Genomic DNA, 24991 nt, shown 5'->3' with positions numbered 1-24991 from the left:
TCATGAAACATCCGGGGCTTCAGCCCAAGTAGCCGGGCCTAACTCCGCCCCTGGATGAGAACGGGAGAAGGGGCTCCCGGATGCCCCTCCGCGACAGACCCAGTTGGACACATCATGGACTCCTGGAAACAGTGGAACTTGATTTGTTTATCTCAGCTGTCTGTGGAGGACTCTGAAGACGTGTGGATATTCGTGGTGTTGGTGTCGGGTTTCCTGCTCATTGGCCTTGGAGGCTACCTGGCTTACCGGAAAATTAACGAGCTGTCGAGGAATATTGGCCTGATCCCGGAGCTCAGAGATGGTTTGCACCGTGCTGTGAATTCACAGACTCACATAATTGTTGAGATAAATTGTAAGCTTGGGACTTTGGCCGAGATTCATTATTGGCACAAAGATGGATGCCATCAAGGAGAGAGTGGACGAATCAGCACGGATTGGGATAGTTTAATGTCCATTATTGGGATTTTGAGAGGTTGTGGACCAACAAACTGTAAGTCAGAGAGGAAATTATCTCTGTCCGGCCCCAAAACAATTTCGAATCGGAATCTGGCGCCCTTGAGCCTACAAGGCTCCAACGAAAACTCCCCCCTCCGAAGATATGTGGAATGTGCCGTCGCTATGGCAACTCAACTCTGTCTCCTTTCCCAGCCTGGGTGGGACTGCGGGAAGGCCGCTGAAACGTTCCAGGGTCACTGCAAACCTCCAACCCTTAATGCTCCTCCCCCATCCACACTGAGGTGACATGCGCTGCTTATCGTGGCTGCAGGAACTGAAGTGGGGACAGTCCCAACCCACCACCCCACCCAGTGGACACTTATGTTGTGTTGTCTGAAGTCTGTTGCATATCTGTCTGAGGTGTTTTTTTGGGTAGTTATGAAGTGCCTTTTTTTCCCCTCCACCTGAACCAACCCTCATGTTACCCTCTCATCTCTATTAAGGTAGCGCGACTCAGGGTTGCGAATGGCCACAGTCACCAATTCTTGTCATGTGTCTTTGCCCATGTGTGTCTGATCTCTGAATTGTGTGTACTGAAACTCTAATTTCCCTCTGAGGTTAATAAAGTATCTTTGATTGATTGATTCATTCATTCATGCTAACCACCAAGGGCGGAAATCCCATTTCAGTTTTGGGGGGGACAATAAACAGTAAAACTTCAGAGAGTAATTTTTGGGGGGGGACATGAAAAAAAAAACAGCTCTCTACATACAACACTGTATGTCCTCATAAGAGACTGACCTGACACTCTGTGCCTGTGTCTGACCGGCTCTGGCTGCCTGTGCTCCAGTGACTGGACTTTGCCTAATGAAACCATTTAGAAACAATTTCATTTCTTTCTTATAGATGTCTTTATCAAAATGCAAGTTTCTACTTACTTGACGTTCTGGAGCATTAAAAACGACCTGATGGCTGCTGTTTTTCGCTTCTCTGCCATTTCAACTGACCTGGTCTGCTGACAGTTGGACAGCAACACACACACACACACACACAGATGGGACGTTGTCATTAGAACGGAGCTGGAGGATACTGATCAACAATAATATCTTGCTAATTTTGTACATCTCCATAAGCATCCTTTCTTTTTGTTTTCATTTCAATAACAAGACTGTGGGCTAAAACGGAATAAGCAATTCAGAATAAAGATTTAAAAGTTAATAGTTGAAGCAACATGTCCTGAAATGACACGGCTATCAGCTGGCCAACAGCTACACGTGTGGACGGATGCAAAGCATTCATTTTAAGTACTAAAACATATCTAACTTTTTCACAACAAAGAGAGAGAACATAAATGTCAAATTAAAATTTTATTAAATCACATAACATGAAAGCTACTAAAATCCAGATAGTTTCATGTTGATTTTAATATAGTTGAAATTTTCCTTCTAAATATGTCTAGAAAAATAACAAATTTCAAATCAGCTTTCACAAGTCAAGTATCAGAATGACTGAAATCTCTTTAATAAATCATAGAAATGTTTGTAGGCTATTAGAGAATAACTGTAATATTTAATAACTTTATCTAAGTCCTACTGAATGAAAAGATACACAAAATCTAAAAATATATTCTTGAAATATTTGTTTCATTTTAATAATAAAAATTAAAAACATTTACTTTACAAATACACTAAACACACTCTAAAGTTTATCTGTCAGTTTAATCGATCTCTCACTTTTCTCAGTTGTCATGGTGTTTTTGGGTCTGTGTGGCCAACGGGATCTTTGGCTCTATGTTTTACACTGAGAGCTCTGAGCAACGTGCCTCCACCACACATCTGCTGCTACCAGTTCATCCCTAAGCTGCACGCTGCACCTGCACTTTGACATGTTGTAAACAGCTGCAGAGCCTGGGGAAGACGGGATAAGAGCGGTTAAACGCTGTGGTTTTCCACATCAGACCAGTTAGTTTTGATTCTACCATATTCATCTGCTAAATAGGATGAAACGCGGACATTTTCATCGATCTATAAATGCTCCGCAGATTCCAGGGGCAGACCATGAAAGCGTACGTGTCCGGAAAAAGGAACTTTTGATCACCTTAGTGAATGGAATAATAATAGTGGAATAATCCTGGAATGACCAGAGAACATGGAGTGACAACTTTTTTTTACTGTGGTGGTGGTGGTCTGTCATAAAGGGACCTCCGACCGACCGGTGATCAAAATCTAAAGATAATCGGTGTCTATGTTTGACATTTATGACCACATCTGACATACATATTTAAGTTTGTAGAACAAGCGTGTGATAAATGACTTACTGCTGGAAACCGCTGGCTTTTTGATTCCCGCCTCCTGTGAGCCTGCGGGCTGCCGTGAAGCTGTGAGCGGGGCAGAGCCGGCAGCCCCGCCCGTTGGAAACGGCGCGTGTGGACCGACCGTACCAACTTGAGGAATTGAGGGGTGGTGGGGGGACTATAATTTCTCAACAATTAAAAACACATTGTTTTGTATTTGCAGACTAACTTTTATGTTGAGGTTTTAGAAGAAAATACAGGTTTACTGATAGCATTTATAAATTTACAATAACTTTGGGGGTGGGGGTGGGGGCAACTTTGTGTGAGGGGGACCCCCCCCAGGGGACCCCCCCCCCCCCCCCCCAGGGATCTCCACTGGCTCTCCTGTGACTTCTGTAACACAGACTTACAGATATGTTAAGGGTCAACTTTACTCATATAATACATTTACAGTGGTCTCTGGAAGGAACGAACACCTTGTGAGTCGTACTCTGTGGAAAAAAAGCTCCGGTGCAGCTGTTTGAGGATGTAGAATTCTACCAGAACACAAAGCAGTGTCAGAAGAGAGGACCTGGAGTGTTATTTCCTGATATCTGGACAACTCACCTCTGATTTGCTGACCGCAACACAACTCTACCACTGACTCAGTCTGCTTTGCAATGTTGATGTTTTATCTCCACAAATAACTCAACTCAGTCCTGAAGGAGTTCTGCTGTGGGGTGGGGTTGCCAATGCTAACAGTTAGCTTCTATTAGCCGATACTTTCTACGCAGTTTCCTGGACTCTAAAACAACAACAGCCTTCCCTGTTGCAAGCTGAAGTGGGTGAGTTCAAGAACGTTGATTGACAGTGTGAAACAGATCTGTCGGGCTTTTCTAATCCTCGAGTTTCACCGTCTATTTTCTATCAGAAGCTAATGCAGGAAATATGGGTAGGAGACCATTTTCAGCCTGCATGATGAACTCAGAGTGACTGATCATTTTCAAAACTACCTGTTCAATCACCTCTTCATTCACTGTGTGGTGTGCTGGAGCTACCACCTCGGACATGAAAAATCGGCAGCGTGTTGTACGCTCCGCTGAGAAGGTTATTGGCTGCAAACTCCTCTCCACACAGGACCTGCACACCTCTAGGACATTGAGGCATGCAGGTTGGACGACAGCTGACCCGTGTCACCCTGGATACAGTCTTTTTGACTCGATCCCTTCGAGCAGGAGGCTCAGATCCGTTCGGACCATAACCTGTCGCCACAAAAACAGTTTCCTCTCCTCTGCTGCTGGACTCATGGACAACAATCCCAGGACTGCCCACTCCAGCTGCTTTGTTTCAGTCACATGACCCTGTGTTGTGTTTGTACCTGAACTCATCCCCTCTGATTAGGACCTACACTGTCTTGCATATTGTAGCTGTTTCTCTTAGTATTGCTATTTTATATGATTATTTTATCATGATTATATTCTTACTTCCTATCCTTATCTCTTATTGTTTTCTTTCTTTTTGCAACAAGAACCGCAGCAATTTCCTAATGTTGTGATTTCTCACACATATGGTAATAAACGCTTTCTGATTGTGAAATAATAAGTAAAATTGGTTTCTCACAGAACCTGCTCTTTAATTAACAAACAGCTGAGAACACCAGTCTGTTCTGCTGCTGGCAACCAAACCTACTTCATTAACTCTGGTTTTTTTCTTTCAGGACCCATTTGGATGGACTGATAATCACTCAACAGGCAGGATATCAGGAGAATGATGCAGATACAAGCTGAGACAAGCAGAAACCGACTGGTGAGATTTGAGTTGGAGGGAGAGCAGCCCAATAACTGTGTGGTAATCAAAAACGTGGTTCTATAAAGGCACGAGAGACACAGTAAAGGTGTGCAGCAGTCTCCATCTGTGTTATTTTGCTTGATGAGCAGCAAAATGCAAAAATGCATCTCAAGTTATTAATTACCCATGCATATCGGGTCACAGCGGCAGTAGCCAAAGCAGGGAGGCCCAGACTTCCCTCTCCCCTGCCACTTGGGCCAGCACTTTAGGAGAAATCCAAGGCCTCCCCTGGCCAATTAAGAGACGTAGTCCCTCCAGCGTGTCCTGGGTCTTCCTTTAGGTCTCTTCCCAGTAGGACGTGCCCAGAAAATCTCACCAGGGAGGCGTTCAGGAGGCGTCCTGACCAGATGCCCAAGCCACCTCAACTGGTCCCTCTCGATGTGGAGGAGCAACGGATCTACTCCCAGCTCCTCCCGGATGACCGAGTTCCCACCCTATCTTTAAGGGCCCAGCCCAGCCACCTTATGGAGAAAAATCATTTCCACATGTGCTTGTATCTGTGATCTCATTCTTTCAGTCACTACCCAAAGCTCAAGACCATGTGAGGGTAGGAACGTAGGTCGACCGTCTTTGCCTTCCGGGTCAGCTCTCTCTTCACCACAACAGACCGGTACAACGCCTGCATCACTGCAGACACAGCACCAATCTGCCTTTTTATCTCACACTCTATCTTTCCCTCACTCGTGAACAAGACCCCAAGATACTTAAACTCCTCCACTTGGGGCAGGACCTTATCCCTGACCCGGAGAAGCCATTCTACCCTTTTCTGAATCAAGACCATGGTCTCTAATTTAGAGGAGCTGATTCTCATCCCAGCTGCATCGCACTCAGCTACAAACCGCTCCAGTGAGAGCCGGAGATCATGTTCTGATGAAGCCAACAGGACCACATCATCTGCAAAAAGCAGAGATTAAATTCTTAGGCCACCAAAACTGATGCCGTCACCACCTTGGCTGCACCTAGAAATCCTGTCCATAAAAGTTATGAACAGAATCGGTGACAAAGGGCAACCTTGGCGGAGTCCAACTCTCACCGGAAACAAGCTCGACTTACTGCTGGTAATGCGGACCAAGCTCTGACACCGGTCAAACAGGAACCTAACAGCCCATGTCAGAGGGCCTGGTACCCCATACTCCTGGAGTACCCCCCACAGGGCCCTCCAAGGGACGTGGTCCAACTCCTTCTCCAGTTCCACAAAACACATGTAGATTGGTCGGGTGAACTCCCATACCCTCTAGGACCCCCCCTAAGGGTATAGAGCTGGTCCAGTGTTCCACGGCCAGGACGAAAACCACATTGTTCCTCCTGAATCTGAGGTTCGACAATCCGATGGACCGTTCTCTCCAGAACCCCTGAATAGACTTTACCACGGAGGCTCAGGAGTGTGATCCCCCTGAAGTTAGAACACATCCTGCCATCCCCCCCTTTTAAACAAAAAAACTTACCTGAGGATGGTGGACCAGAATCTCCTGAAAGCTGTACAAAAGTCTTTCTTCATGGTCTGACCAAATTCCTCCCAAGCTGGGGTTTTATCCTCTGTGACCACCCGGGCCTCATCCTGCTTGGCCTCTGGTACCCATCAGCTGCCTCTAGAGTCCCACAGGCCAAAGAAACCTTGATAGGGCTCTTTATTTCAGCTTGATGGCATCCCTAACCTTTGGTGTCCACTAGCGGGTTCAGGGATTGCCACCTTGACAGGCACAGACAACCCTGCGGCCACAACTTCAGTCGGCCACCAATGTCAATGGAAGCACGGAACACGGTCCACTCAGACTCAGTGTCCCCCGCCTCCCCCTTAACATTTTGGAAGTTCTGTCAGAGTTGGGAATTAAAACTTCTCTGCCAGAAGTTCCCAGGAGACCCTCACAATATGTATAAGTCTGCCAGGTCTGACCTACATCCTCCCCCACCATCAAAGCCAACTCTCCACCAGTTGACCAGTGGTCAATTGACATCTCCACCCTTTTCTTCACCCAGGTGTCGAGTCATGCAGCAGCTGCAGTTCAGATGAGACGAGAACAAAGTTGATCATCGAGCCGCGGCCCAAGGTATGCTGGTGCCAAGAAGACATATGGACACCTTCATGTCTGAACATGGTGTTCATTATGGACAATCCATGATAAGCATAAAAGTCCAATAGCAAAACACCACTCAGACTCAGATCAGGGGGCCGTTCCTCCCAACCACACCTCCCCAGGTCTCACTGTCATTGCCCACATGAGCGTTAAAGTCCCCCAGCAAAACAAGGGAGTCACTGGATGGAGCACTGTCCAGCACATCCTCCAAGGACTCCAAGAAGGGTGGGTAGTCTGATGTGTAGTTTGGTGCATAATCACAAACAACAGAGGGAGGCTATGTGGAGGCAACCTTGAGCTCGCTGGTCCATCTAGTCCCCAATGAGAAGCGCTGAGCGCGCACGCGGGGGGGGGGGGCTACTAGTTGCCCCATCTTGGTGCAAATCCAGAGTGGAAGAGTGTCCAGCTCCTGTCAAGGAAACTAATTCTGGTAATGGAGCCATGCGTCAAGGTGAGAACCTCTCTACCTCACACACCAACAGGCTCCTTCCCGATCAGAGAGGTGACATTCCACGAGCCAAGTGCCGGCTCCTGTAGTCGAGGATCAGACCACCAAGGTCCCTGCCTTCGGCCACCACCAATCACACGTTACACCCACAAGTGGTGAGCCCATGGGAAGGGGGACCCACATTTCCTCTTTGGGCTGTGCCCATCCAGGCTCCATGGGTAAAAGCCCATCCACCAGGTACTCGCCGACTTGCCCCACCTCCAGGCCTAGCTCTAGAAGGGGGCCCCGGTGACTCGCCTCCGTGTGAGGAAACACTGTTTCACAGTTATTACACTAAAATCTCATATGCAGAGGAAAAGTGGAGTTACAGTTGGTTTGATCAAAATGTGAAAATAACTATGTGTAATGTCACATTATATTACACCAGGGGTGTCAAACTCAAACTCACACGGGGCCGAAATGAAACTCTGGGACGGAGTCGAGGGCCAAACTTATTATTTTTTGAAAAAGTGACGGCAAATTTGCACATTTTCTTTATCAACATTTATGCAATTTTGAACCTTTAAATTTGGAAACAAACTTATTTCTGCATTAACACTGAATGTGGAATAACCAAATTACACACGAGCAAGTCAGTTTTAAATAAAAGGCATCAGTGGTATTCATTACTTGTGGTATAATCAGCATTTTTAAAATCTTTTGAATCTTTAAATCTTTTAAATCTTTTCTCACGGGCCAACAACAAAATAAAATATCATTTTATCTTAAATGAAAATGCAACCTCTCACCTGTTAACTTTCATATTTTGGAGCAGAAAAAGAGCATCAAACCAACATATTTAAAGCTCAGTTTGCTCCACTGGTTTACTGTGATGCTCACCTGTTCCAGCCAGATACCTGCATCATGGGGTTGATCTGACCTGAGGAGGAGACTCCTGTTGTTTTGTTCATCTTCATCATAATAATGACAACATTAGATGACAACAGGTGCTCACATAGGTTTGTGCTGATGAACATGTCTGAGCAGCTTGACCACGTTGTTGTGTGTCGGGGAGGAAAAATAACAACTACAGCAGCCACAGAGTCATGCTGGTTTGAGCGTGTCGCTGTTCGCTGGAGTTATATCAGCTCTGTCTGAACGTTAGTTGGAAAACTTTCTCTTTCAGTCGTGAACACATTACTGAGCAGCTAGAATCTCCGTTTCTGGGCTTCAACGTCAGAAAACAGCTGAGTGAACTCGGCGCTGAGTGAGAGGAGTGTAGTTTGTCCGAGACAGCGGAGCTGCAGAGACCGGCAGCAGGCGCTGGAAAAAACACAAAGGAGGGGGCGCGTCGGCTCCGCGCTGACGCCGCAAAGCATCATGGGAGTTGAAGTATTTGTGGTAAAATCGGCCAGCGGGCCAGTTTTAATATATTTTTGATATTTATCTCGCGGGCCACATAAAAATGCTCCGCGTGCCGCATCTGGCCCGCGGGCCTTGAGATTGACATATGTGTATTACAGAATATCCTTGTAGTTCTCGACTAAAACCAGATCCAATTTAACCCTGCAGCAGTAACACCTACTGAGTTGAAGCCATGTTTGTGTTACCTGATGTGGATTAGCTTTTTCGGCTATCTTGAATATGGCTGACTCCGAATTAGTCAGTTGTAGATTTGACAAAAACTTACTGGGAGTGCTTTTTTTACAGGCGAGTGGATGAATGAGTGAATACGTGAATAAACAAACAAACAAATAAAGGCCCAATTTGGCTCAACTGTCTCTTTTCGACAAAATTAACTCATTTGCTGCGAATGACGACGTCATTTGCATTTTTTTACTGTGTGGGCGTCGGAACGAGCCCCCGCACCGAGAAAACAAACATCTCAGCTCTGAAGCCGATCTTCATCCGTGTACGGCACACGTCACGTGATCAGGAAGCAGAAAATCCATGTGTTAGGAGATCGTTTTGGGCTGTACCTGTAAAAAAAGTGAGGCGCGAACCGGAAAAGCGTCTGCCGATCACAATTCCACAATGGATTATGATAGAACGGACAAAGCTTGAAACACGCAGATTCTTCCTGATGTAAGAGGTGAGTCTCCTCTCTTTTTTTGGTTTCTTTGTCGTTGACATCATCCTAGCGTGTAACGTTCAGTGACTCTTAAAAACACAGTAAAAACGGCGAGAAACGCTGGCAGCGAATGCCTTTAGCGATCAGGAAATGGCTGGCAGTGAATGAGTTAAGGACATCCCAGATTACTGTTGTACCTCTAAAGATAATCTTATCAGATATTCCTGCCATGTGTGATGTGTTAAGAGTGCTCTGTCTGCTTACCTTAGGACATTAGCACTGCCCCAGTCGGATATCCAACAAGATGGAATGTCTTGGTCTGAAATCAAGCACAAACAAGCTTGCTACATGTTGAATGTGTCATGTAACCAACCAGAAGGTGAGTTGACTGAAACACACCTCCTCTGCTCATTTTGTTTTTCTCCAAATTCATGTTTGCTCTTGAGAGATGTAGCAAAAGTACCCGTCTAGATAGGAAATATCCATGAGTGGAACTGAATTGCATGTTGTGTGAAGTGTTTGCCGTGTGGCCAGATACCACAAACCATAGGACTGTAGGACTTTAAACATTGTCTGACTATTTTAAAATCTTTCCATGTGATCCAGGCGTGTGTGTGTGTGTGTAGGAACGTACATTCTTTACAGATAGGCCATACCATCTGCACAAACTTGCTCGCAGTATCACACAGCACCTCCCGCAAGACAATCGGGAAAACACACCTCCTAGATCTGAACGGAGATGAAAGAAACAGCTTAAAGAAGATGTCTCCACATCGGGGTTTCAAATGTATCTACGCTTTATGTACTGATCACCAAACAGAGCAGCTGAGCATCAGCGGCAGTTTTCATGTGATGAGCGCACATCACAGCACCAGGTGGTTGATAGCTCACAGAGTCATTTCAGGAGGAAAATCCCTGCTCCTGCCATGCAGCATGTTTATGTCAGCCGCATGCCAGCTTGGCTTGATTCACCAGACAAGGCCCGTTACCTCGGCAACAATCCATGCACTGCAGAATGGAGATGTAGAGAGAGGGAAAAGGCTCTTCTGACACTCTCAAGGTCTGAGGTCACCTTCAAACCATCGTAGTTAAATCTGAATGCGCCATGTGTCAGTCAAACCCTTAAGTTACAGAGATGGGTACAAAATAACAACTTTATAGCTGAGTGTGATCAGTGGTATATAAGAAGCTGAGCTGATTGGTTAAGCTCTGAACTCGCTGGTCCATCTAGTCCTCATAAGACTTGGAACATGACAGAAAGAACGAGATGCCAGATCTCCCGTGGGTTGCTGGTAGATTAGATTTGAGCGACCACTCCTCCACATCAGGAAGTGCCAACTGAGGGGTCTGATTAAGATGCCCTCTGGTTTATGGGAAGACGCTTTCTGGAAAGACCTAGAAAAACCAAGGAGGACCCAGAAACCTGTGAAGGGATTGTTGACATCCACCCTGGAATCCTGCTTGAGCAGCCAAACCTTGAGCACCCCTTTAAAAACTTTCTGGTGGAGCCCCTGCATCACTGGTCTTGAAGACACCTGTTTTTTTCTGAACTACAGATGGAGAAAAATTAAAAGTTCACAGAGAGGTCATGGTTTCAGCTCCCAGATGATGCCGCCTTTCCAAAACGCTAACGCTGTCTCCTGACATCCCCCTCTGACTTAGAGACACGTGTTGCTCCATGTCAGTTTCATGACCCGAGCCCTGTAACTCATGTGGTAGCGGTTTTCCCTGCTTATAATTTCCCTCCGGTTACCATGGCAACCAATTTGAGTGCAATTCCTCTGTGTTTTTGTCAGTCGCGTTGCATCTGTCATCTTCAGCTTCACAGTTGCTACAATGAGTCCCTTTTTGTCCGCAGCTAAATTTAACAGCGGAGCTCGTGCGCAAACAGCAGAGAGCTGAAGCGTGGGCTCTCACACCTGGTGTCAGCTGACACATGCTGGAAAACCTCTCAGTCGGCTGGAGAAATGGGCTGATGCAGGAGCTGCGCGGCTGTTTTTGTGTTTGTGTATGAAACAGCTGCTTTGAATGACAACCATCTGACTGACTTCTGGGAGGAAGACGAGTTGACAGCACATGAATCTGATTCTAGATTAAGGTTGAAGTAAACATGTTCCGAGGGTAAAAAGTGAATAATAGCTGATGTAACAGTTTATTCCACTTTTTCCCATTTCGACTCAAAGATTCCCAAAAGTATTTACGTTATACTAAGAAGATGACTCATGCTTGAATCTAATGTTCCTAAAATTGTTGATTACTCCCTTAATCAATACATTTGCAGTGCGATCTAGTATGAATAAAGGCCTTGTAAGTTGTACTCGAGGGGAAAACAAGCTCCGGTGCACCAGTTTGAGGATGCAGAAGTCAGCTGGAGATGGCCGGATTTGGAGGCTGACTTCCTGATATCCGGTCATCTCTCCTCTGATTGGCTAACAATAACACGACTCTAACATAGACTCTGTTTGCTCGGCAACGATGATGTTTTATCTCCACAAATAACACAAACCTGGAGGAGTTCTGCCATGTGTTGGCATTGCTAATGCCAATGGTTAGCTTCTACTAGCTGAGGTGTTCTCTTCTGTTTCCTGGACGCTAAACCAACAACAGACTTAACAGTTGTAAGGTTATGAAGTTCGGAATTTTCAGCTCCACACAGCTGCCCCTGTACACAGTAACACCCGTGTATAAAAGCCAAGGGTGTTCCTCAGACTGTTTACATTCCAGGAGAAGAGTCCGAAGGAGAAGAAGAATGCTTTTACTTAATCAAAGTACTTTATTTGTGATTAAAAAAATTAAGCAAAACATATGTTGATCAATAATAATCAAGTGAATGATCTGTGGAATAAAGATGTCATGATTTATGTGTTTAATGAAAACAGGACTACTGCACAGACAGACTGATCCTCATCTCCATAGAAACGCATGACACATTGTTCCAACCAATCAGAGCTTTCGGCTGCCGCAGGAGAATCTGGCTTGTTGACTTAAAGTGTCCAATCCGCTTTACTAAAACTTATCAACAATTCAGAGATATAAAACAAGGCAACGCCATTTTAAGTCCAGTTCCATTTTGACTTCAGTTCTATTCACCGTCATCCCAAAGAGAAGCACAGCCTGGCCAGATGTGTTTTCTTCTTTAAACTAAGAACTGTGAAGTTGGAGATTTCCGTCGTTTAACAACCAGACAACATCCTTTCAAAATAAGAGCACCTGCTGACGCTGCCGATTGGTACCGGGGTCGACCCTTCAGACGGGCTTTGACGTGCTGCGACCGCTGCTTCGACAGCTCCAGTACACATCCGAGGTTCTTGGACCTGGCATTTCCTGATCTACCTGGGAGGCCCCCCCACTGGGTACGTACACGGCAAAATAGCAGCTCATGTCATCACTTTATAAGCCTCGTGATATCTAGTCATAACAAAGACGACCAGATTCAATGACGTCAGCCTAAGGAGTCTGAACCAACCACACACACACACACGCACCAACACAACATCCAAATCCATTTTCATCCATCACAGAGTTAGTCCTGGTAGATTGTTAAGAATTTATAATTAAGAAATTAAAGATTCTCAAACGATCCCAACTCTCTCTCTTTTCTTGTCTCAAAGTCAATACAGAGTGTTTAAATGAACTCCCTGATGATAAAAACAACCTATTCTTCTGATTATAAAAAGTGATCTACTTACAGTGTATTAAAATACAACTCTAGATAGTTACATCACTCTATTTCGTTACTTTTGGCGAGCCAAGCATGATATCTGCACAGTTTATTACACTTTGTGCCGATTTTGAGACATATTTTGGGATTTGGTCCAATGTGTGAGTTCAGAATAAAAAAGCGAGCGCTTCCTCATTCAGCTTCTCTGGGGGGTGCAAATTCATCACCCTCCAACAGGAGGCGCTGTTTCATCAAAACACCTTAAGTGCTGACGTGTGCTGACGGCCATTTTGGACCTACATCTGAGGGTAAACATTTCTCCTGTTTAATACATTGGAACTGTCTGTTTATTGTTTGTCGCGGTGTTTGTGACACTGTGTGCATCCATTTGTGTAATAGGAGACAGAAGACTCCGTCGGAAATTTATTTCCATTCAATAGGCGCCTGATCCACGCTGTTCCTTACCGGAATACTCGTTAGCACCTACCGTAGCTAATTACTATCTTGGAAAATGGACTCAGAGGTAACGATGCAATTATCATCTCAGCTTCAGGCGATGCAAAACACTTTCCTTCCAATGATGACTAACATGATGAACATGATCTGCAATCTTCAGAAAGACGTAGAGGGCGTCAAACAATTTGTGCGTGATTCTCAGGCGACCCGGTCAGAGGCTCCGTGTTTGCCTGAGAAGCCGCAAAATGCGACTGAAATGCTGCAGGCTAATGTTTTCACAGGTTCTGATTCACAGGAAAACAACAACACCTCAAAGGAAAGCGACAACACCTCTCCGGTCGTTCCATCCGTGGCGATGTTAGGCGATGAACCCGCAGATGACGACCGCAGTACCACTACTGCTACCGCCGTATCTGAAAAAATTTTGCTTGCACCTCTGGTCGTGAGAAAGGGATCTAATAGGCCCGCAGTGGAGGTCACTGTAGATCAGAGACATCGCTGTGTCGCATTATTAGACACAGGAGCGGACATCTCGCTCATCAGCGGAGCTCTTTACAGCAGCATGTGCGAACGAAGGGGGGAGGACATCTCACCCCCCACACTCATTTCAGGCCCAAAGGATTTTGACGATTTCTATGGCGCTTCATCGTCCGCGGCTGCGACGACTGAGGTCAACATCTCGATAGGAGGCATGTCCTTTAAACACCTCGTGTACATCAGCGAGGAGATGAGGATGCCCGTGCTCATAGGGTTGGACTGTCTCCAACGCCTTGACGCTAGAATCAGCTGCACGTCCGGACAACTGTTTGCACGTGTGAGGAAGCCAAAGCCGTACAAACCGTGGCCTGACACAGGCGGACGCCTTTCTGTGGCAAGTCTTTCGTGGGGGGACGCGATTTCGACCTCACCACCACTCTCGAAGCCACCGGGTAGACCCCTGGAACTTCTGTCCCAGATTGAGAAGGTAATAGACCAAGCAGATGCTCTCACAAACGAGGTCGAGCGAGACCAGCTACGACAACTTTTGCTAAAGTACCAGGATTTTCTTTCACTTGACTCCTTGGACTGTGGTCTGACCACTATCCATGAAGTCCGGATTCCTACCAGGCCAGATGCACCGCCGTCCTTTGTGCGGCAATACAAGATTCCCCTGGCTTCCATAGAACCGGTCCAGGAAATCATTGACAGCCTCTTGGCTAACGGGGTCATTCGACCCTGCAACAGCACCTACTCGGCTCCGTTGTGGCCGGTACTGAAGCCTAGTGGTAAGTGGCGACTTACCATTGACTACCGGCAACTCAACAAACAGGTCCCCTTGTCTAGGTGGCCTATGGCACGCCTGGAGCAGGAGCTTCCAAAAGTGAAAGATGCTAAGTACTTTTCCACACTTGACATTGCGTCCGGATTTTGGACGATTCCTGTCCACGAATCGGACCAACACAAACTTGCTTTCTCCTTTGCCAACCGGCAGTACACCTTCACCTGGTGTCCTTTTGGTTATTCCAACTCGCCAGCTGAGTTCAACATCTTCTTGAACATGATGACGGGCAGACAAATGACTCTACCGCTTCACCTGCTGTATCAACGACCGGTTTGGTCCGACACAGCCCCGGCTTGTACGAGCGGCCAATACTTGCAGGACCTGAGAACTCACCTGCTTGCAGCATTCTCGTTCGCACAGGCATCTCTGGAAAAGTCAGCTGAAGGCAGAAAATCTTATTACGATAAGAAAGCCTCACATTCCGAACTCGATGTAGGTGATCAGGCCTGGTACTACATTTTCGCTCCCAAAACGGGTAACAATAAGGCGACCTCGGGGAAGCTGGCTAAGAAACTTTTGCCCAAATGGTCGGGTCCATACCTGATTACAGATAAGATCTCTCCGGTCGTGTATCAGATCAAGATCGCCGACAAAAACAAGGCGCCCGTCTACAAATGGGTACACAGGGACCATATCGAACTGCACAAGGGTCCCACAGATTTGGCCGATACCAACAACAACAATCCACCGACTTCAAAAGGGGGATGATAAATACGTCCCGTTGGTTCCACAGATTTCTGTCTCTGATTACACAAATTTGTTTGTTTGTGAGTGTGCATGGTTGTCTTCCATGTTATACGTCTCGTGCAGACTTAAGGTGTGTTGAGACGGACGTGCTGTGGGCTCCTGGAGTCAGGTAAACGGCCAAGTAACAGTGAGTGGGTTAGGCCACATAGTACTGTTGTCCAAAACTTTTTTTTTTTTTTATCTTTACTAATCACAATTCCTTAGGGGTACATTAACATGAACATGATTACTAACCACTGATTTACATTTTAGTACTGATTTACATTTCTGTTTTTTTATAGTACCTTTGACCAGTTGATTTTAACAGTGAAAATTATGTTTGTGATTATCAATTCTTTGATTTATCCTACGGGGCTATAACCAATTTTGCCCCTGTCCTGACAGCGTGTATTTACAGTGAGGATTCACTGATACCAGTTAGGGTTTCTTTCATTTTTCTGCTTCTCGCATCATCCCTTTTTGCATCTTACACAGTCAGGGCTGCATCCATTTCTTCACTTCATGGGTAATTACACATAAAACTAACACATAGTACAAAAGGCACTCATAAAGTTAGGTTTTTATTATTTTTTATTTCTTTGATGACATGAAATGCACTTTTGTCGTGTCTACATTGAAGTGCCTACACTGTGCTCTTCTCCTCTGCTGAGCTTGTGAGGATCCTGCTTCCTGGGGGTGGATCCGTGACTCCTCATCTGCATCGACTACTCCTGAGGGTGCTCCGGCTCGTTGGCCTTGGACGACTGTGGTTCCGGCATGGCTGCTGGGACACCTCATTCGTTGGGATTACTGTCAACTGCTCTTCCCTTTTTGTGGATTACGATAAGTACTCTTTCAAAGTTCAATTTTTATTTGGAATATTACCCTGCCTGCGGATACAACAATGGATTTTTAATTGGAATACTACCCTGTTCGTGGATACGTTCAAGATTTGCTCCTGCTTTGCTTTATTGCCCGAGTATGCGAGACTGTTCTCCGGCGTGGGGTTCGTACCTCACCACAGATGGCTGTTCCCTTAGGATCTTATCCTGTTCTGTTGTCAAGATTCTTCATAACTTGGGTTTGTTCAACGACCAAGTGGTCTCTTGAAGGACCACATTGACCTTGAAAAGGGGGGATATGTAAGGTTATGAAGTTCGGAATTTTCAGCTCCACACAGCTGCCCCTGTACACAGTAACACCCGTGTATAAAAGCCAAGGTCGGGTGTTCCTCAGACTGTTTACATTCCAGGAGAAGAGCCCGAAGGAGAAGAAGAACGCTTTTACTTAATCAAAGTACTTTATTTGTGATTAAAAAAATTAAGCAAAACATATGTTGATCAATAATAATCAAGTGAATGTTCTCTGGAATAAAGATGTCATGATTTATGTGTTTAATGAAAACAGGACTATTGCACAGACAGACTGACCCTCATCTCCATAGAAACGCATGACACATTGTTCCAACCAATCAGAGCTTTTGGCTGCCGCAGGAGAATCTGGCTTGTTGACTTAAAGTGTCCAATCCGCTTTACTAAAACTTATCAACAATTCAGAGATATAAAACAAGGCAACGCCATTTTAAGCTCAGTTCCATTTTGACTTCAGTTCTATTCACCGTCATCCCAAAGAGAAGCACAGCCTGGCCAGATGTGTTTTCTTCTTTAAACTAAGAACTGTGAAGTTGGAGATTTTCGTCGTTTAACAAACAGACGACATCCTTTCAAAGTAAGAGCACCTGCTGACGCTGCCGATTGGTACCGGGGTCGACCCTTCAGACGGGCTTTGACGTGCTGCGACCGCTGCTTCGACAGCTCCAGTACACATCCGAGGTTCTTGGACCTGGCATTTCCTGATCTACCTGGGAGGCCCCCCCACTGGGTACGTACACGGCAAAATAGCGGCTCATGTCATCACTTTATAAGCCTCGTGATATCTAGTCATAACAAAGACTACCAGATTCAATGACGTCAGCCTAAGGAGTCTGAACCAACCACACACACACACACACACGCACCAACACAACATCCAAATCCATTTTCATCCATCACAGAGTTAGTCCTGGTAGATTGTTAAGAATTTATAATTAAGAAATTAAAGATTCTCAAACGATCCCAACTCTCTCTCTTTTCTTGTCTCAAAGTCAATACAGAGTGTTTAAATGAACTCCCTGATGATAAAAACAACCTATTCTTCTGATTATAAAAAGTGATCTACTTACAGTGTATTAAAATACAACTCTAGATAGTTACATCACTCTATTTCGTTACACAGTCGAGGATGGGTGAGTCCATGAATGTTGACTGGCTTTTCTGATTTGAGCTTTTCCCCGTTTATCGTCTATCAGTGGCTAATGCAGGAAACGGCTAGAAGACGATTTTCACGTTTAGCCTGCATGTTAAACTCAGAGTGACCGATCATCTTTAACCGTCTGGAGGCAGGCGTTCTTATTAATTATTATTACATTAAAACCTACCTACCTGGTTACTCCACATACTTATATCTTTCATGAGCATTTTTTAACTCTGAAGTTACCCTGAAGGACTTAGTTGTTCGTCCTTTTATCAAAACTTATTTTGAGCCTGAGAGGGTTAAAAGAAGAACACGTTCAAATAGTTTCTTAGTGAACTTGAGCGTAAATTGCCAGTTATTCCAGCTCAATTTTCAAAAAGCACATTTTAAATAATGAATATCGATCAGCATCTTAAGCAGTTTAACCACAAAAGAGACAACAAGAATAAATCTACAAAATAAATAATGAAGTAAAATTCCTGCAGCCTCCTGCTTTAGGATTTAGGATTCCTGAGCTGACCATAGCTTCCTGGCTGAAGCATCAAGGGCCAGCGTGTCAACATTATCCACAGGAAGCCAGTGAAGTGAATCCACTAAAGGAGATATACGGTGATGCATGCGAAGGTGGGCTGCAGCCATCTGAATTAGTTGCAAACAATAAATCAGACTCTGAGCAATAGCCAACAGTGCTGCCAACTCCTCGGTAAGGAAAGTCGCTACTGGATGTCCTAAAAGCCAGAACTCTATAACGTATCTTATTCAGTTATCTGCATAATTGCATGTATGTGTAATGGACATTATAGGAGAAAGGAATAACAATGACGGAGAAGAGGTTTTGGTCAAAAGTCCAACCCTTGCTGTTCATGGCTGATCCAGCCCTAGACGTGAGCCAGCAGCAGCGCCGTGCATGCTTCACATACAACACAGATGATATGTAAGTCTCATGCTGGGAGAGGGACTCCTGCACCACTGGCGGCTCCCTGCTGCCGGTGTGAATTAGAACCCACTAGAACCCATTAACAGGTGCTGCCTTGTTGTGTTGTTGGAGTCCACGCTTTAGAAACACGGAGCCAAAAACCCCGCCTACTCCCGTCACGCACAATAATGGTGGTTTTACAGGATCAAATAAGTCAATCAATCAGATTTTATTTATAAAGCGCTTTTCAAGCAAAGTGCTTTACAGAATTAAAAAGACCCCAAATTCCCATAACAGTTTAAAAACATTAACACACACACACACACACACACACACACACACACACACACACACACACACACACACACACACACACATCAGTAAAAATGTAAATTCGGCTGAGTCCAGATGAGCCAAGTAAGGTAAGGCAAGGAAACCATCAGAGGAGCCGTCTGCCCCGGCATCATCAGGTCTTCCACAGCAACTAAGTCAGTGCGCTCAGAGGAGGGAGAGCATAGACCCCCCCACCGCCAATTACACACTACCTGTAGAGCGCCTAGGAAGCAACAGTCCCCCCCCCCCCCCCCCCCCCCCCCCCCCCCCGGGCAGAGGGCCCCTACAGGGAAAACACTGGATTAAAATGAGTAAAAATATGAATTATAACTAAATAACTGTACATTAGTGATTATTTGATTTTTTTAATTTATCTGTTTGTTTCCACTCAGCATTACGTTCAAATTCAAATCATTTTAAAAAAGAACAAAAGACTTCGTTGGTAGACAATTATCAGTAAATCTCCTCGGTCTCACTGCCATGTCTTCCAGTGAGGAAGCAGAGTCCGGGGATTTTAGGTTGGACTCTCCAATCTCTGGGGCCGAGGTCACTGAGGTGGTCAACAAGCTCCTCATGGCAAGGCTCCAGGGGTGGATGAGATCCATCCGGAGTTTCTTAAGGCTCTGGATGTTGTGGAGCCATGTTGGTTGACGCAGCTCTGCAATATGGCATGGACATTGAGGGCAGTCCCACTAGATTGGCAGACCGGGATGGTGGTCCCCCTGTTTTAAAAGGGGGACCGCAGGATGTGTTCCAACTCCAGGGGATCACACTTCTGAGCCTCCCTGGGAAGATCTACTCAGAGGTTCTGGAGAGGAGGGTCTGCTGGACTGTCACACCTCAGATTCAGGAGGACAGATGTGGTTTTCGTCCTGGCCGTGGAACTAAAGGAAGAAGTGTTTTGTGGATTTGGAGAAGGCGTTCAACCGCGTCCCTTCAGGAGTATGGTTTACCAGGCCCTCAGATATGGGCTGTTAGGTCCCTGTATGACCGCTGTCAGAGCTTGGTCTGCGTTGCCGGCAGTAAGTTGGGCTCCTTCGCAGTTGGACTCCGCCAAGGCTGCCCGTTTTCACCGATTCTGTTCAAAACATTTTTGGACAGGACTTCTAGGTGCAGCTAAGGTGGGGAGAGGATCTGTTTTATGGCCTGAGGATCAAATCTCTGCTTTTGCAGATGATGTAAAGAAAGAAAGAGAGAAAACAATCTTTTAGAAAGATAAAAATCACAAGGCGCTTCACAAAAACAAAAACATTTTTAAAGATTTAAAAAATGATTAAAAATATGTTTGAAAGGAGAAAACCAAATGTAAGGAAGGGGAGAGAGAAAATGAATAGGAAAGAGGTAATTCAATGGATCCTGAGAAAGGTGGAAAAGAACAGAATAAGAAGAGGGTGGCGATGAAGGTCACACAAAAGCCTGAATCTTCTGCTGCGTTTTAAAGGAGACCCCTGAGTCCACTGATCTCAGGCTCAGGGGGAGAGAGTTCCAGGGTCTGGGGGCCACAGCAGCAGATGATCTGTCACCTTTGACCTTTAGCCTGGTGCTGCACAACTTTGATCACTGGACCTCAGGGACCTGCTGGGGGTGTAGGGACTAAGAAGATCACCAATGTAAGATGGTGCTTGTCCATGTAAGCAAGGGCGTCAGTTTGTTTTCAGAATTGCTGGGGACAATAAAGTAGGCTAGCACAGGGGTCGGCATTCCGCGGCCCTGGAGCCGCATGCAGCTCCTCCATCCATCTGATGCGGCTCTCTGTGCTTGTAAAATAATGAATGGATATTTAAATAAAATGCTTTATATTTTACTGCATTAATTTTACATCTGTATGCCAATTCTAAATGTAGATTGTCTGCGTAAACCTGAACAGGTCCAACCCGGTCTGCGGTGGTTGACCGGTCACGCTTGTGCGTAATCATATGGGCACTTTATGAGCTGAAGAGGATGTGAGATTCTGGGCTTCTCCTCAGACGGCTCCTGGATGTGTCGCCACATTGGAGACAGGAACACGCGCTATTCAGCCAAAGTTTCATCATCAGGGAACATTTTCTAAGTGACAAGTCTCTCTGAGAGACCGGGTTTGGAAAACACTCGCTTCAGTGGGAGGAAGCTTCCCGCATGCGCTCTGCATGGTTGTCTGCGTGGCTCTGGGGTTAATCAAGTTTAGTTGTTTCTCTTTGCAACAATCTTCACAAGAAGGCAAAACAGTTAAACGGCAGGTTACAGATATTTCCATTTGACTGTTTATTTTGACAGATGAACTCAAGGATGTTGCTTGGTTTGAAAGAATTACCCCAACGCACACTGATGCGCATGGATGAGCTGACATTTTAATCGTTAACGCACATCGCGGAGGTAAAATATTCCCATCAGAACATCAGAGCTCTTTATACTGGACACTGTGTTCAGCGCGGCTCGGAGCGCTCACGGTGGACAGTGAGCTGAAGATCTGGGGTTCGCAGCGCAGTGCAGAACCACGGCGCATGCGATAAGATTTCCTCCCACTGAAACAGTCTGGAAACCCGGTCTCTCTGAGGGATGTGTCACTTGGAAAAATGTTCTTTTTATGAAATTATGAAACTTTGGCTGAACAGCGCTTGTTCCCATCTCTAATATGGAGACGCATGACGCGTAGAGACATTTGATCACGCACAAAGTTTATGTGGAGCAGAAGCGGTCGGGCCACGGCAGGTGAAACGTTCCTAGCCTACATGAAGTGGAACTGTTTAATTGTAACATTAATATGCTACTGGACACGCTGGTCTGGTTGGTTAGACCAGTGTTTGAAGTGGAAAACACACACACACACACACACACACACATACACACACACACACACACACACACACACACACACACACACACACACACACACACACACACACACACACACACACACACGCACCAATTAAAATAATGCTGATAGCATGGACTAGAAGACAGGTGATGGGTTACGTGTTTAATTGATGATCAGGCTGCTGTAAAATGTAATCTCCATCCACATCCAGACACAATTATCCTCTATTCTGTCTCTAGTTGCTCTGCTCTTGTTTGGGCTGACGTAGCTGACGGTGCGCGCGGCGCGCCTAACTAGCGGCTGATGCACATTTTACGCATTTGGAGAGGTGGACTGGAGCTTTGCGTTTACTGGAAGATGGTCCACTTAACGCACGGATGTAGACTACATATTAATGACAAATCAATGAAAATTAAATTGTGAGTTTTTACTTCATATTTTATAAATAAAAATGACGGGGAAAACATTTATGATGTCTTTTTAAACGAAATTTTCTAGCGCGACCTGCCTGCTTCACTTAAGTCACTGCTTATTAAGGTCCGTCCAAAATTACCGTGGGAAACGGGTAATAATGGCTCTTTGATGGGAACAGGTTGCCGACCCCTGGTATAAGATCTGAGCTGGTAAAACAAAAATCCTCATCAGCAGGCGTTTTTTTAAAGTGGGGGGGACACAGCTGCCAATCACAAATTTTGCCGGGGGGGGGGGGGGGGGGGGGGGGGCTGGTGCCTATCTCCAGCGGCCAACGGACAATCAGGCGGGGTACACCCTGGACAGAGAGCCAGTCCATCGCAGGGACATTTGATCTCATTTAGCACAAAATTTGTTCTGGAGTATGTTTATTAATGAACTTGAGCCCTGTGTTTGTAGGATGTATGAATAAAAAGCGGTTGTCTTTGCAGCAAGCCTCCCTGGTTCATCCCAGGTGGTTGAGACAGGTAACAGGAAGTAGCGTCTGTGAGTGTGGCTGCTTGTTAGACAGTTGATTACATTCAAGACAAGCCTGGAAAACATCCTTTACAGTAAAAACACAGAAACAAGAGTGTCACAGACTGAAGCGATGTGTAACACTTTACTCCCCCCAGTGGTTGTTTTCTGTGGTTTCTGCAGCTATCTCCAGCAAGCTAAAGTTTAATCATAACTGTTTTTGACCAAAACTCCAAACCGTGGGAATCAACCCTGATTTCATCCGTGCTCTAATTACCCCCGATGGACTGATAACAGGGTCTTGTTAACGGCAACGTCTTCGAGCCAGGATGCACAAAACTTTCCGATCTCATTCCCACCTCTAACTCCCCAGAAGCGTTCTGACCCCTCCATCTTTTTAATCCTCACCATGACTGAATGTGACAGGCTGAAAGTGTATTTTGTTTAAATCATATAAACAGTCACTTCTCTTTTATGGGTTAAAACTGAATGTTTGATTCGTGATCACCATTATCTATGCACCATCATTAATGGTTAAAACCGTCAAGGTTTGGTTTACCCAACGTTCAGATAAGATTCCATTAATTATGTCCCACCTATCCATCCATCAGCTAAACCTCCTTTATTCTGTCAGGGGTCACGAGGAGCTGGAGCTTTTCTCTGATGACATAGGAGGGGGTGCGGGTTGACAGCTCACAAAAGCTCCATTTCCATTAGTATTTACTCTGAACCATCATCGTTTCTTCGGCTCCAGTTGGAACGTTTCCACTACAGTCTGATCCACAAGGAGAATCAAGAAAACTGGTTGTTGCTGCAGTTCTTTATGTTCAGCGCTGCTCGGTCATTTCAAGAGTTCCAGTTTTTTTAAAAGCACTACCTCGCTATGTCAGGCCGGTTTCTCCCCGGTTCCTGCAGTGGAAACATAAACGACCCTGGTTCAAACTGTTCCTGGGTGGACTTCAAAAATGCTCCACAAAGTCTTTTGATGCTGCAAAATGCATCACATGTCATTTTGGTTGTCCAAACAAGCAAACGTGTTGTTTCGTGTTTATTTTCTCTCTGAGATTTGTTTGGACCATTTCAGCTCCCACAGCTAAATGTGGACAAAGCCCCCTTTTAAAACCATGCTGGAGATTCTCATCCATTCATCTGCTGCCTCTGACTTGATCTGAGGGTTTCTCAGTCTTTCTTCTGTGTAGAGTAAACCAGTTTTCATGTGGTTCAGGGTTCGGTTTGGGCGGATCATCTCTGAGCAATTCTCATCTTTTACTGCAGGAATGCAGGATTAAAGCGTCCTGGTCAGTAATCTTTCTCTTTTGAGAGTCTGTTTTCCCATTAAAGCATCCTTTATGTTGATTTTGAAGTTTTTATTTTCTGTGGGGTTACGTACGGCCTGACCCCCAACAAGGCTCCACCTGGATTTAACTAAGCAAATAGGTACGAGCCTTCTACTGGACAATTACTGCATGGGTGATTATCTTTCAGATGCAACACGTTATTTAACCCAACTGGCGCAATGAGCTGCTTCTCATTTGTTAAACAACCCTGTGGAAAGACACATCTGGTGGTCGTGGGAAAGATGTTAGTCTGTGTGAGAAGGGTCAGATTATTTTCATGCATCAAGCAGAGAAAACATCTAAGGAGATGCAGAAATGACTAAAACGGGGTTCAGAACTGTCCAATGCATTATTAAAAACTGGTCTGATGAGTCCAGATGGACCCTGGTCCAGAGTGATGGTGCATCCGGGTAAGAAGAGAGGCAGATGAAGTGATGCACTCATCATGCTTGTTGCCTACTGTACAAGCCTGTGTGGGCAGGACATCCTTCTGGTGGAGCTGGTGAAGGTTGTTGAGGAGATACCTCTCTGCTGGAGCTGTCATTGTATGGACCTCACCACTCAAAAGTTTGGGATCCCGATGAAAAGTTCTTGCCATTCAGTCCAGGAAACATTGACATTTCACCGATCCCAAATCCTGGTGAACAGGAAGCCCGATGGTACTGTGGAGTGGAGGTGGATGAGGAGAAGACTGTGGTGTGAGGGTAGGAAGGTGTGTGCGTTGCAAAGCAAACAGAGTCAGTGGTAGTCGTGTTGCTGTTGGCCAATCAGAGGCGAGAAATACAAATATCAGGAAATAAGACTCCAAATCCCGCTGTCTGAAGCTACTTTCTCCTTTGGCTGAATCCTCAAACAGGAGCATCTGAGCTCTTTTCCTCCCGAAAAACAACTCACAAGGCGTTCATTCCTGCTAGAGTCTACTGTAAATGTATTGATGTAAGTGAGGAACCTCTTTAAATTAAATTAATTATGCACATATTTGTTTTCATCACTGAGTTAAGGATTAAAATGTCATTCCAAAACTAAAAAGTCAATAAAACAATTTTTCATAGACATAACTAATTTATAGCATGACGAGCTTCAGGTTTCCTGACGACAAA

At 45.4% G+C, this 24991-nt stretch overlaps 1 long non-coding RNA gene across 1 annotated transcript; it reads left to right on the top strand.

The window, feature by feature from the left end:
- Positions 1-4467: 4467 nt before the first annotated feature.
- On the top strand, positions 4468-9495 carry LOC139069756 (uncharacterized). The gene is made up of 3 exons (XR_011520454.1): positions 4468-4513; positions 6533-6603; positions 9398-9495. It is a non-coding gene; the product is annotated as an uncharacterized lncRNA (long non-coding RNA).
- The last annotated feature ends 15496 nt before the right edge of the window (positions 9496-24991 follow it).

Source organism: Nothobranchius furzeri, chromosome 1 (assembly GCF_043380555.1).
Source record: "Nothobranchius furzeri strain GRZ-AD chromosome 1, NfurGRZ-RIMD1, whole genome shotgun sequence".
Taxonomy (NCBI): Eukaryota; Metazoa; Chordata; class Actinopteri; order Cyprinodontiformes; family Nothobranchiidae; genus Nothobranchius; species Nothobranchius furzeri.
Note: the sequence above shows the minus strand (reverse complement) of the source record. Positions and strands in the feature narration are given on the sequence as shown.